At 42.3% G+C, this 13,243-nt stretch overlaps 1 pseudogene; it reads left to right on the top strand.

Annotated features, from left to right (window-relative positions):
- Positions 1-2,020: 2,020 nt before the first annotated feature.
- LOC117064259 lies at positions 2,021-2,508 on the top strand (annotated as a pseudogene).
- The last annotated feature ends 10,735 nt before the right edge of the window (positions 2,509-13,243 follow it).

The raw sequence follows: 13,243 nt of genomic DNA, 5'->3' as shown, positions 1-13,243 counted from the left end.
CTGTGCCACTACACTCCAGCCTGGGTGACGGAGTAAGATTCCATCTCAAAGTAATTAATTCATTAATTTTTTTTTGTAGAAATGGGGGTCTCATTATGTTGCCTCCAAGCCTCAAACAGTCCTTTTTGCCTCAAGCCTCCCACAGCCTTGGGATTAGAGGCATGCAGCACCTTGTTTGGCCTTAATATAGTATTTTTGGGAACTACCTATTGAGTTTCTTTTTATGCAAAATGAAGATTTAGGACACCTTTACCCAGCCCCTTCTAACAATAGAATTATATTCTTATTTTGAATTCCTCTTTCCTTGCATGTATGATTTTAAATTAGCACCTTCATTTCTCATGATGTCGCCTATTGACATTATCTCTTCCCATTTTCTTTCATCTCTTCTCTTTTTAAGTTTCTTTTTTCTTTTCTTTTATTTATTTATTTTGAGACAGGGTCTCGCTTTGTCTCAAAAAAACAAAACAAAAAACAGTTTGCTGGGATACATTCACAGACATTCCAATTCAGTAGGTCTGGGGTAAGGCCCAAGAATATACATTTCCAACAAGTTCTTCCGTGATGCTGGTGCTCTCAGTATGGGAATCATACTTTGAGAACCACTGGCCTAAGGGAAGCATGGCCACTGCAGTAGTTGGGATATTGCTTTGGCTACTTTAGGAAGTTTCTGGATTGTTTTGTTTTGCTTTTTGAGACAAAGTTTTACTCAGTTGCCCAGAGTGCAGTGGCATGATCTTGGCTCACTGCAACTTCTGCCTCCTGGATTCAAGCAATTATGCCTCAGCCTCCGAAGTAGCTGGGATTACAGCTGCCCGCCACCACACCTGGCTAATTTTTTTATTTTTAGTAGAGATAGGATTTCACCATGTTGGCCAGGCTGGTCTCAAACTCCTGATCTCAGGTGATCCACCCGCCTTGGCCTCCCAAAGTGATGGGATTACAGACATGAGCCAGAGCACCCGCCACTACTTTATTTATTTATGAGACAGAGTCTTACTGTGTCACTCAAGATAGAGTGCAGTGGCACAATCTTGGCTCACTGCAACCTTCATCTCTCGGGTTCAAGCGATTCTCATGCCTTAGCCTCTTGAGAGATGGGATTACGGGCGCATGTCACCACACCTGGCTAATTTTTGTATTTTTAGTAGAGATGGGGTTTCGCCATGTTGACCAGGCTGGTCTCGAACTCCCGACCTCAAGTGATCTGCCTGCTTCAGCCTCCCAAACTGCTGGGATTACAGGTATGAGACCATGCCCAGCCCCTGCCACTACTTTAATAGTCACCAAAATAAATAGAATGGACCTGTCTGTCAGGTAGAATTCCTAGCTAGCTGACAGTGTAAGAGGATAGAGAGGCTGAGCATCAAGAGAATGTCCTGGGTCCCCAGGCTCCTTCTATCCATGGCTCTGTCATCCCCTTGGGAATTGCCCTCATTCTCAAGTTTAAAGCGGACCCACTACCACCGAATCTTCATGCTAGCCAGAACGGAGGAATTGAGCCAGTGGAGAGCACACAACTTCTTTTAAAGAAAAATTTACAAATCGCCCACATCATTCCCACTCATATCCTATTGGCCAGAACGTAGTAACATGGCCACACCTAGGTGCAAGAGAGGATGGGAAAAGTTGCTTCTAGCTTGGTGATTACGTGTCAAGATACGATTTAGAGAAGTTCTATCACAGAAAGGAGGGAGGGGGAGATGGATATTGAGGGGCAATTAACAATCCCTGCTGCAGTGGTTCCATTCTCCTTTCCAGTAGTTGTTCAGATGTGCACAGGATACAGTTTTAGCCAATGAGACAGGAGAAAATGCCTACTAGGGGCTTCCGGCAAGTTTTCCTTTCTCTAAGGGAGATAGAGTATTTTCTTTGGGATTCTGCCATGTTGGATATGAATCCTGAAAGAGCGTGTGCATCTTGTTACCATGAGGGGAGCCTGCCTTTGGATGAGTGAAGATGGCAGAAAGAAAGATGTAGCCTTTTGGCCGGAACCGCCATCTTCCAGTAACTTGTCAAAATGACAAACACAAAAGGAAAGAGGACAGGCACCTGATATGTGTTCTCTAGGCCTTTTAGAAAACATGGCGTCGTTCCTTTGGCCACGTAGATACGAATCTGTAAGAAAGGTGATAGTGTAGACATCAAGGGAATGGGTACTGTCCAAAAAGGAATATCCCGCAGGTGTTACCTTGGCAAAACGGGAAGAGTCTACAATGTTCCCCAGCATGCTGTTGGCATTGTGTTAACAAACAAGTTAAGGGCAAGATTCTTGCCAGATAATTAATGTGCGTATTGAGTACATCAAGTACTCTAAGAGCCGAGATAGCTTCCTGAAACGCATGAAGGAAAATGGTCAGAAAAAGAAAGAAGCCAAAGAGAAAGGTACGCAGGTTCGGCGGAAGCGCGGGGCTGCTCCACTCGGGAACGCACACTGCGTGAGAACCAATGGGAAGCAGCCTGAGCTGCTGGAACCTATTCCCTATGAATTTATGACTTCATAGGTGTTAAAAAAAAAAAAAAAAACCTCTGGACTGTAAAAAAGAAAAAGAAAAAACAAAAGAAAGATGTAAAGAACCCACGCACTTGAAGAATCAGATACTGAATGAACCAGTCAACTGAAGCTTTCCTGCCTATAAAGCTCTTGTTATGTCAGATAGTAAATGTCTTATTTTTAAGCCTTCTTGGTTTGGTTTTCCTGCTGCTTGCAGTCAGATTATCCTAATAAGGTGGCTTTCTACTTGTCTTCCTGTCTTTCTTTCTTTCTTTTTTATTTTTGCATTGTTGGTATCTTTCTATTATTACAAAATCTCAAACTTAGTGTAAGATTTTGAAAAATACTCAACTCTCTTTTTTCCTCAAGATAACTTCCTCCTACCGCCTTTGTTACTTGCTGCCTTGATCTGCTGCACAGCTGTCACCCAGGGACTTCCCTTAATTACTTACCTCATTTGAAACCACTGTTTCCTGGATCCTGGTGTATTTTCCTTGGTTTACTCTTTTGTATTCTTGAGGCATATTGCCAAGTAATTTGCAAAGAAAAGAAAACGTGGGAAGTGAATTTTCTGAGCCCTTGCACACTGGGTCCTGCAGGCGGATTGGCTTCCTTCTCAGATATGGTCTCTCCATGCATCCTTCTGGCTGGAATTCCCTTTATAGAGGAAACAAAATTTTATCTCTACCCTTTTAGGGTTTTGTGGCTGAGCCTGGGAATTAAATTGACATAAGCTGTAGCAATGGAAGAAAAGCATGCACATTTATTTACTGCAAGTTTTACACGGCATGGGAGCCTTCAAAAGGAAATGGAGACTCAAGGAGGCAGTTAGAGATAAACACAGAGATACTGAATTAGACAACACAAAGTAAATTGTGAAAATGTGACACGTCAAAGGAGCTTGAGCTAGGGTGGTTCGTTGAGTAGAGAAGTGGCTAGGAGGATAAGGATTAGTCTAGCACGGTTTGTCGGTACAGATTTTCCTTGGCCTCAACTTCTTATCCTTGATGATGATAAGAGTGGTATTTTCCTTCCAGTACAGGGAGGATATTTGTCACACAGGAATTTAATCATCTGCTTTTAATAAACAGTAGGAAGGTCAGAATGATCTTGTTCTTGCTGTTTTTTTCAAGACCCTTAACTCAAAAAAGTCTGTTTGCCAGAGTGGCATATTTATTTCTTTTTCTTTGAGACGGAGTCTCGCTGTGTCACCCAGGCTGGAGTACAGTGGCACGATCTTGGCTCACTGCAACCTCTGCCTCCTGGATTCCAGCGATTCTCCTGCCTCAGCCTCCCAAGTAGCTGGGATTACAGGCATGTGCCACCACGCCTGGTAATTTTGTATTTTTAGTGGAGACAGGATTTGTCCATGTTGGTCAGGCTGGTCTTGAACTCCCGACCTCAGGTGATCCACCTGCCTCGGCCTCCCAAAGTGCTGGGATTACAGGTGTGAGCCACTGTGCCCAGCCTGAGTGGCATATTTTGAGTTCCTTCACCTCCACTGTGTTTCTCTAGTTATCACTTCCTTCTCTGTCTTCTAGAAGTTTATTGAAAGATTTAGATCGGTGATCATCATTAGGGCTTCCTTTTCTCTTAATTGCCCTTTGCCCTTAGATTCTGCCCTTTTAATTTCTTTACTATCATTTTAATGGGATCTCAGAAGGATGATCACATAAATAATATGTCATTCCCCCATATTGAATGACAAGTTTTATCCCTTTCTAATGAGACTAATACATAATTCATACTTTGAACCTGAGTCATTAGGTTGGATAATTCACATTACAGTACTCTTGGAAAGACTATAATTTTACTACTTCTAAAAATATATTTTTTTAGCATATAATTAAAAGAATAAACTTTTTATAGGGAGTTTTCATCCACCACATTTCTTGTGTGGGATACTTCCTTTCCAGAGTGTTCTTTAAATTAGGGGACTAGAGTTTCTTTGGCTGAACAAAACTGTACAGCACATAAATAAAATGGTTGTCTATTTCCCATTAACTGTGAATAACTCATTTTTTTTATCATTACTGCCAAAAATGTTACTGAACATCCAGGTCACTAGAAGTTTGGATTTATAGATACTATTTTTTTAAATTATTGAAAATAAAAAAAAGCTCTTAATTTCCATGACCACATAAAATAATATTAACGGACCACTTAAATGAGCTCATATATACAGGTTGTAAATTAGTATTTTTTGAGAACCTATGTGCCCCATAACTTTTGTATATTCACCAATCACCGATTGATGCCCTCAATAATCTTTTTTTTTTTGAGATGGAGTCTTGCTGTGTTGCTCAGGCTGGTCTCTAACTCCTGGGCTCAAATTATCCTCCTGCTTCAGCCTCCCGAGTAGCTGGGATTACAGGCATGCACCACCATGCCCTGCTAACTATCTTATGAAGATTTTACTTCTATCATGTTGCTGAGGAAGCAGGCTACCCTAATTACCCTGTGTAAAGTCACATAGGAAGGAATTGACTGGGTTGGGGTTAATTTCCACTTCTGCTGGACCTCAAAGCCTATGCCCTTTGTACTACGTCATAGACCCAAAGACAGGTGGGTACATCTGTTCCCATCTGTTTTTATTCCTCAGGATTGTGATAGCAAAATATCACAGCTGGGTGGCTTCAGAACACAGAAATTTATCATCTCATGGTTCTGGAGGCTGGAAGTCTGAAATTAAGGCGTTTCACCGGCTCTAGGGAGAATCTGTTCCGGTGTGTTTCTCTTAGCTTCTGGTGTCACAAGCAGTGCTTGTCTTGTAGCTGCATAACTCTAATCACTGCCTCTGTGGTCACATGACATTCTTCCTGTGTGTGTCTGTCTTTACATGGTTATCGTCCTGTACCAGTCATAGTGGGTTAGGAAGCTTTCCCGTTCCAGTATGATCTCATGTTAACCAATTCGATCTTCAGTGACCCTGTTTCCAAATAAGGTCACATTCTGAGGTTCTGGGGATTAGGATTTCAACATATATTTTTTGGGGGGGCAGAATTCAACCACAACACCATCTTAATTGGGTTTCCTTCTCTAAAAGGACTCAATTTCAATCACTTACTGATGAATAAATATATGATCAGCTAAAAATTCTCAAAATTAACTTATATAAATACCTACACAATTTCCTAAAAGAAGAGTAAAATTCCTTTTGAAGGAAACCTGATGTTTTCATCTTGAATCTGTATTGGAATCATGTCATTGAAATATTTCACACTAGTGGATGATTTTTATTTTGAGTTAAAATTTTGCAAAGATTGAAATGTACCCAGGAGTTACTGTTATCACATTAGAAGTAACAGAATCACATTCATTCCTAAAAAGCATAGTCTCACAGACAAGTAGTTTAAGAGTATTAAACAATGCATCATGATAAAAACTAGATCTTTTTAGAGTGTAAAGATTTCTTTGGAGTACTTCCCTCTTTGTAGAATCTGAAGAAAAACAGTAACTAAAATCAGTGTGGAGTTCACCTCAATGCTGAGTTTAATTACTGTCTTTTAAGTATTTACAATACTATTGTTTTATTGCAGATGGCTCTTCCAGAAATGTCGAGCTGCCCATTATGACTGGATGTACCTACTGTATACTAATATTTTCTTTCTGTTAATAGATAACAGATTATTTCAAATATACAAACAGGATTATTTCATATATGTAAATATTTACAGGCTATTTGTTATTCAGATATCTACTGTATTCCTTATAAAAATGAATGTCAGCAAAATCTGAATTCCCCTGGTCGAAACAGTGATCTCTCTGGGCTATAGCACAGGGCCCCTCTCAGATGTCTAAAACCATTAAGAGTGACAAAGTCGTACTTTCAAAAAGGTACATATTTACATATGACTTGAATACATAATTTTCCCTCTAGTTGCAGTTCTGTTACTTCTGTGGTTTCATTTCCCTTCACTTACTATCGATCACCGTCCCCCATCATCCACAAAGATAGCCTGAGTATAAGGTAATATCATTTTCTGGTTATACACATTTCTCTTCTAAAATTCAGGATATATGGTAGTTCATGTATTTAATAAAAGTAACCTGAATGTTCCCCGGGTTCTCCAGCTTTCAACGTGCTTGTGGGCGTATGTATGCACTTGGGTATGTGTATGTGGCCAAGGGAACACTTCTATTTAAAGCCTATACAAAGCAGCTGAAACTCCCACCCTACTTGTCTGCAGCAAGTCCAATTTCCTCCACAGCCGTTTCTGAGTCTCCTTCAGGGTGGGTGAAGGTTGCTTCTCTTTTTCACACTTGCTGTTTTTTTTTTTTTGAGACAGAGTCTCACTCTGTTGCCCAGGCGGGAGTGCAGTGGCATGATCTCAGCGCAGTGCAACCTCCACCTTCCAGGTTCAAGTGATTCTCCTGCCTCAGCCTGCAGAGTAGCTGGGATTACAGGCGCCCACCACCACACCTGGCTAATTTTTGTCTTTTTAGTCGAGATGGGATTTTGCCATGTTGGCCAGGCTGGTCTTGAACTCCTGATCTCAGGTGATCCACCCACCTTGGCCTCCCAAGATGCTGGGATTACAGGCGTGAGCCACCACGCCTGGCCATCCTTTTCACACTTTCATTCTGGTTATCTTGTCTCAGATCTTATATTCCCACACCTCAAGGCTTCTCTGCTATTCACTTCTGGCTGTTTCATAACCATTTCTCAGCCTGCTACCCTTCTCCCTAACCCTTTGCCTACTACACGAGGTGCAGAGTCCTGTGCCTTATTTCTCAAAGGATGGAAGGCAAGGCTGCCATGTTTAAGACTTTACATGGGTAGAGATGAGCACAAGGGAACTGTTCTTCAGAAAAGGGAACCTTAAGTCTGGATATCTATTATCACTGCTAGTGCCACCCATTGGCCACACTCCTTCAGTTGAAATCCCCTTGGGCCATCTGTTTTCTATCCCCAGCCTACCACTTTTGTTATTCAGGCTCAGTTCCTCCTTTTCATCTCCCTCACTTCTACCACTTTCAGGTACAAGAAGCAAAAATCTTGTAGAAATTATAAAGAAAATCTCTGCTCAAGACAAAGACACTCCCTGCCTTAGTCCATTTTTTGTTGCTTTAAATGAATACCTAAGACTGGTAATTTATAAAGAAAATAAACTTATTTCTTATAGTTCTAGAGGCTGGAAAGTCCAAGAGCATTGCACCAGCCTCTGGTGAGGGCCTTCTTGCTACATGATAACATGAAAGAGAGCATCACATGGTGAGAAGGCACGAGGGTGAGTGTCATCTGAGGCTTCTCTTCTTCTTCTTGGGTAGCCACCAGTCCTATTGTGGGGCCCCCACCCTGATGACCTTCTTTAATCCTAATTGCCTCTGAAAGGCCTCCCGTCCAATCAGCATTTGAATTGGGGGATTAAATTTCCAACACATGAAGTTTGAAGGGCACATTCAAACCACAACATTCTGTACCTTTACATTATTGAAAGTTATATTAATGACAGCATTATATTATTAAACAACACCTGCCATCTCAGTCTGAAATATGTGCATTCAGATTATTCAACTGCTAGCCGTCCTTAAGAAAAATGAACTGAAAGGGCTCAGAAAAGGTCCCTTCTAGAACAAAATAAAAATATCTTCCAAACTTCTACTTCAGAATGCAGGCACCACTCCAGTTTTAAACTAGCACTTTAAAATTATTTCTGCTATTGAAATTTTTTTTCTTTTTTTTTAGATTTTCACTCTTGTCACCCAGGCTGCAGTGCAATGGTGTGGTCTTAACTCACTGCAACCTCTGCCTCCCAGGTTCAAGTGATTCTCCTGCCTCAGCCTCCCGAGTAGCTGGGATCACAGGTGCCCACCATCCTGCCTGGCTAATTTTCTATTTTTAGTAGATACAGGGTTTCACCATGTTGGCCAGGCTGATCTCAAACTTCTGACATCAGTTGATACACCGGCCTCAGCCTCCCAAAGTGCTGGGATTACAGGCGTGAGCCACAGTGCCCAGTCTCTGTTACTGAAATCTTTCAACAATATCTATTAAAGATCTCTTATGGGTTATGTATTACCATATCAGTGACATGAGAGATCCCAAAGAACAGGGACTTTTTCTGGCCTCCAGAGGATCCATCACATAAGACCACTCACTGAATTTGGATTCTAGTGCTGGCTGTGTTATGTGGTGGCTAAGTGACCTTGGACAAGTCACCTGCGCTCTCAGAACTTTAGTTATCTCACCTATAGAATGAGGAGAATAATACTAGCCTCAAAGTGCTTTGGGGTTTTGTAAGAAATAAGTGAGAACATCTGTTAAAAAAAAAGTAAGGACTTATACAACTGTGTGCAAATATACGCTGTGGTCAGTACTAAATCTTGGTTTACTCTAAGAAGTTCTTCTGATGGGCAGACATATCGCGATAAGTATTTTTTATGGATTCCAGGATGTTTCTCGAAGCCGGTTAGAAACTGGAAAGAAGAAAGGGGGAGTTTTTGAAGGTAGAGCCACTCATAACATCTCTGCCCAGTTCCCAACGCTATGCCAGACTTCTGGGCAGATTGGGGTATTATAATTGTATTAGTCAGTCAGGATTCTGCAGAGAAACAGAACCAATAGGAGGTAGATATAGATAAAGATGCAGCTGTAGATATAGATGGGATACAGAGATTTATTATAAGAAATGGGCTCACATGATTAGGAGGCTGAGAAGTCCCATGATCTTGCCATCTGTAAGCTAGAGACCCAGGAAAGTGGGTGGTGCAATTCCAGTCTTACTCAGAAGGCCTGAGATCCAGGGAATCCCACGTTGTAAATCCCAGTCCAAGGGCAGGAGAAGACCTCCCCCAACTCAAGTAGCCAGGCTGGAAGCAAAATGGGGCAAATTCTTCCTTCCTCCACCTTTTGTTCTTTTCAGGCTGGAAATGAATTGGATGGTGCCCACCCACATTAGAGAAAGCAGTCTACTTGACCAAGTCCACAGATCCCAATGTTGATCTCCGACGGAGACACCCTCGTAGGCACACCCAGAACAATATTTATTTATTTATTTATTTATTTTTTTTTTGAGACGGAGTCTTGCTCTTTCGCCCGGGCTGGAGTGCAGTGGCTGGATCTCAGCTCACTGCAAGCTCCGCCTCCTGGGTTTACGCCATTCTCCTGCCTCAGCCTCCGGAGTAGCTGGGACTACAGGCGCCCGCCACCTCGCCCGGCTAGTTTTTTTTTTTGTATTTTTAGTAGAGACGGGGTTTCACCGTTTTAGCCAGGATGGTCTCGATCTCCTGACCTCGTGATCCGCCCGTCTCGGCCTCCCAAAGTGCTGGGATTACAGGCTTGAGCCACCGCGCCCGGCAATATTTATTTATTTATGTTTTTTTTTTTTGAGATGGAGTTTCACTCGTGTCACCCAGGCTGGAGTGCAATGGCGTGATCTCAGCTCGCTGTAACCTCTGCCTCCTGAGTTCAAGCGATTCTCCTGCCTCAGCCTCCCAAGTAGCTGGGATTACAGGCACCCATAACCATGCCCGGCTAATTGTTGTATTTTGTAGAGACAGAGTTTCACCATGTTGGCCAGGCTGGTCTCGAACTCCTGACCTCACGTGATCTGCCCACCAGGGCCTCCTAAAGTGCTGGGATTACAGGCGTGAGGCACCATGCCTAGCCCCCCAGAACAATACTTAATCTGAGCACTCCTGGTGCAATTAAGTAATTTTAAGACATGTGAAATTAACTATCACAATAATAAACTAAAAGGGGAGGCCAAAGAGCAAACTTTCAAGTGTGTGCCTTGTATGAAAACCGGAGCTCCAGCTGTGCACGGTGGCTCACGCCTGTGATCCCGGCACTTTGGGAGGCCAAGGTGGGTAGATCACTTGAGGCCGGGAGTTCAGGATCATCCTGGGTAACACAGGGAAATCCGTCTCTACTAAAAATAGAAAAAACTAGCTGGGCATGGTGGCGCACGCACATAATCCCAGCTACTCAGGAGGCTGAGGCATGAGAATCGCTTGAACCCAGGAGCTAGAGGCTGCAGCGTGCTAAGATCTCACCAGTGCAGTCCAGCCTGGGTGACAGAGCAAGACCCTGTCTAAAAAAAAAAAAAAAATCAATAAAATAGAAAAAAAAATAAAAATAAAAGAAAGAAAGAAAACTGGAGCTCTGGTCTCCTGGGTAACAGCTGGGTTCCTCGATTCAAAATCTTGTCCTGACACTAGCAGCAAGACCTTGGCCAAGCTACTTAAACTTCATCTATCTCAGGCTTATAATTTGTCACATGTGCACCCAATCACACCTGTTTCATAGTGCTTCTGTGAGGAGTCAATAAGCTAATACATCTAAGGCGTTGGGAGGGTGCATGACAATGGCATAATGCAACAAATGTTAACCACTATTTTATCCAAACAGCCTGAAGATAGAGCTCATCCCAGTCTGGGGGAGACTTTTCCCTTCCCCTTAAGCTCAGAATGCTTAACTTAAACCTTTGAATTTGATCATTGGACCTTATGCTTCTGCCAGCAAATGGTGGGAACTAATCCCCACAATTATTCTCTTCTCACTACCTTGTTATTTCTTTAAATGCAAGCACTCCTATATTTATAGATTACTATTGCACTTGTATAAATACCTTAGTTTTTATTCACTCTCTCCTCACAGTTTGTTTTCCCGACTCTCTGCTGTCATTGTGGTTCCATCTGCAACAATACTCGACTTGTGTCTTCACTAGAGAGGGCCAGAGAAAGAGAGAGAATTGTCTTCCAGACAATGCTCTTATTGAACATCCTCAAACACTGTGTGTGTGCCTGTTTCTGTTGCTTTGTTGACTCATATCCACCTTGTGGCTTGCCTTCTTTCGTAGACTTTCTTCCCTGTTCCATCTAATCAATGGTTTTCCAGTTTGTGTTTATGGAATGTATTCCTTCCTTATCCACAAACATCTACCTCCACAACCTCAGAATGCATGTGGGTGTGACTGTCAGTAGCAAACAGTAGAGGCGTTGTGTCTTGGAGCCAACTTATAAGCATAGGAGGTCCTGGGACCTGAGCATTTCGTTTAGTTCCAAATATGAAAAGCTAGTATCTTTGTGGAATGATCTCAGAACTCTCTGGGGTGAGCAAATGGGAAAGATCGATAGGCAGTTACAGGTTGAACCTGTTTGGTTTCTTTTTGCTGGAGCAAGGTGAGCACCGTTTAGGGTTTGCTTTCTCTGCTCTGAAGTTTCAGAGCTTCCATGGTGAACTTGGAGGTGAACGAGGTAACTGAGATCAACATTTCGCTCTATCTAAGCAGGGGGCTACTTTGTAAGCCAGACGATCAGCCTAGTATTCTAGCCAAGAGAGGAAAGTTCTCCAAAAGTCAGAGATACTTGGGAAAGCATCACCTTCCCTAGGCCAACGTACTTAGTAAGCTTAAGAATCATAAACCAGCTCTGTGGAATCCAAAAAAGGCAGCTAACTCTGCTACCAAATATTTTTACCAAAATATAAGAGTCTATCATGTGTCTGTCTGCTCTGAGATCTCTCTACCTCTGGTTCTTGACACCGATGCTGAGAAGTCTATGTTTTCTTGCCTTTCTTTCCTGTTTCTAGAATTCTTTTGATTATCTCAATTTCCCTTTTTTTCTTTTTCCTTTTTGTTTTTCTTTTTAGATAAGGTCTCGCCCTGTTACCCAAGCTGGAGTGCAGTGGCACAGTCTTGGCTTACTGCAGCCTCAATCTCCCAGGCTCTAGCCATCCTCCTACCTCAGCCTCCTGAGTAGCTGGGACTATAGACACATGCCACACACCCAGCTAATTTTGTATTATTTGTTAGATGCGAGGTTTCGCCATGTTGCCCATGCTGGTCTCGAACTTCTGGGCTGAAGCTGTTCTCCTGCCTTGGCTTCCCACAGTGCTGGGATTACACGTTTGAGCTACTGTGCCCTGCCCTTTATCCGCTTTTAAACTTCATATTACCTTCTAATCATTAAAAATGCACATTATATTCATTTAACATAAGATGCATTTAGAGTTTTATTGCGCTTTTTTTTTTTCACTTAGTGTATTTTGGGAATTTCTCCATGTAATCAAAATCTTTTGAAAATTTAACTCTTGGCTGGGCGTGGTGGCTCATGCCTATAATCCCAGCACTTTGGGAGGCCTAGGTGGGCAGATCACCTGAGGTCGGGAGTTCGAGACCAGCCTGACTAACGTGGAGAAACTCCATCTCTACTAAAAATACAAAATTAGCTGGGTGTGGTAGCGCATGCCTGTAATCCCAGCTACTCGGGAGGCTGAGGCAAAAGAATTGCTTGAAACCGGGAGGCGGAGGTTGTAGTGAACCGAGATGGTGACATTGCACTCCAGCCTGGGCAACCAGAGCAAAATTCTGTCTCAAAAGAAAAAAAAGAAGAAAAAAAGAAAAGAAAATATAACTCTTGACTATTATTTAATATCACAACATGTAGTATAATTGCTTAACCACTCTTTTTTTGACATTTAGATTGTCATTTTTTTTAAGAGTTGAAGTCTTTGCCTGCCTGTATCAAAACATTTCATGTACCCCATTAAATATATATACCTACATATACCCCAAAAATTTAAAATTAAAAATAAAAAAAAATAGAGTCAGGTTTCACTATGTTGCCCAAGCTGGAATCCAACTCCTGGGCTCAAGCAATCCACCCATCTAGCTTCCTGAGTAGCTGGGACTACAGGTGCGTGCTGCCAAGCCTGGCCTGTCACTTTTCGATACTGATCTCATTCAGATGTTGGCTGGCTTTGTCATCTGCATGAGATGACTCTTGGCAAGTCCTCTGCCGGCT

Source organism: Trachypithecus francoisi, unplaced genomic scaffold (genome assembly GCF_009764315.1).
Source record: "Trachypithecus francoisi isolate TF-2019V2 unplaced genomic scaffold, Tfra_2.0 Lachesis_group19, whole genome shotgun sequence".
NCBI lineage: Eukaryota > Metazoa > Chordata > Mammalia > Primates > Cercopithecidae > Trachypithecus > Trachypithecus francoisi.
Note: the sequence above shows the minus strand (reverse complement) of the source record. Positions and strands in the feature narration are given on the sequence as shown.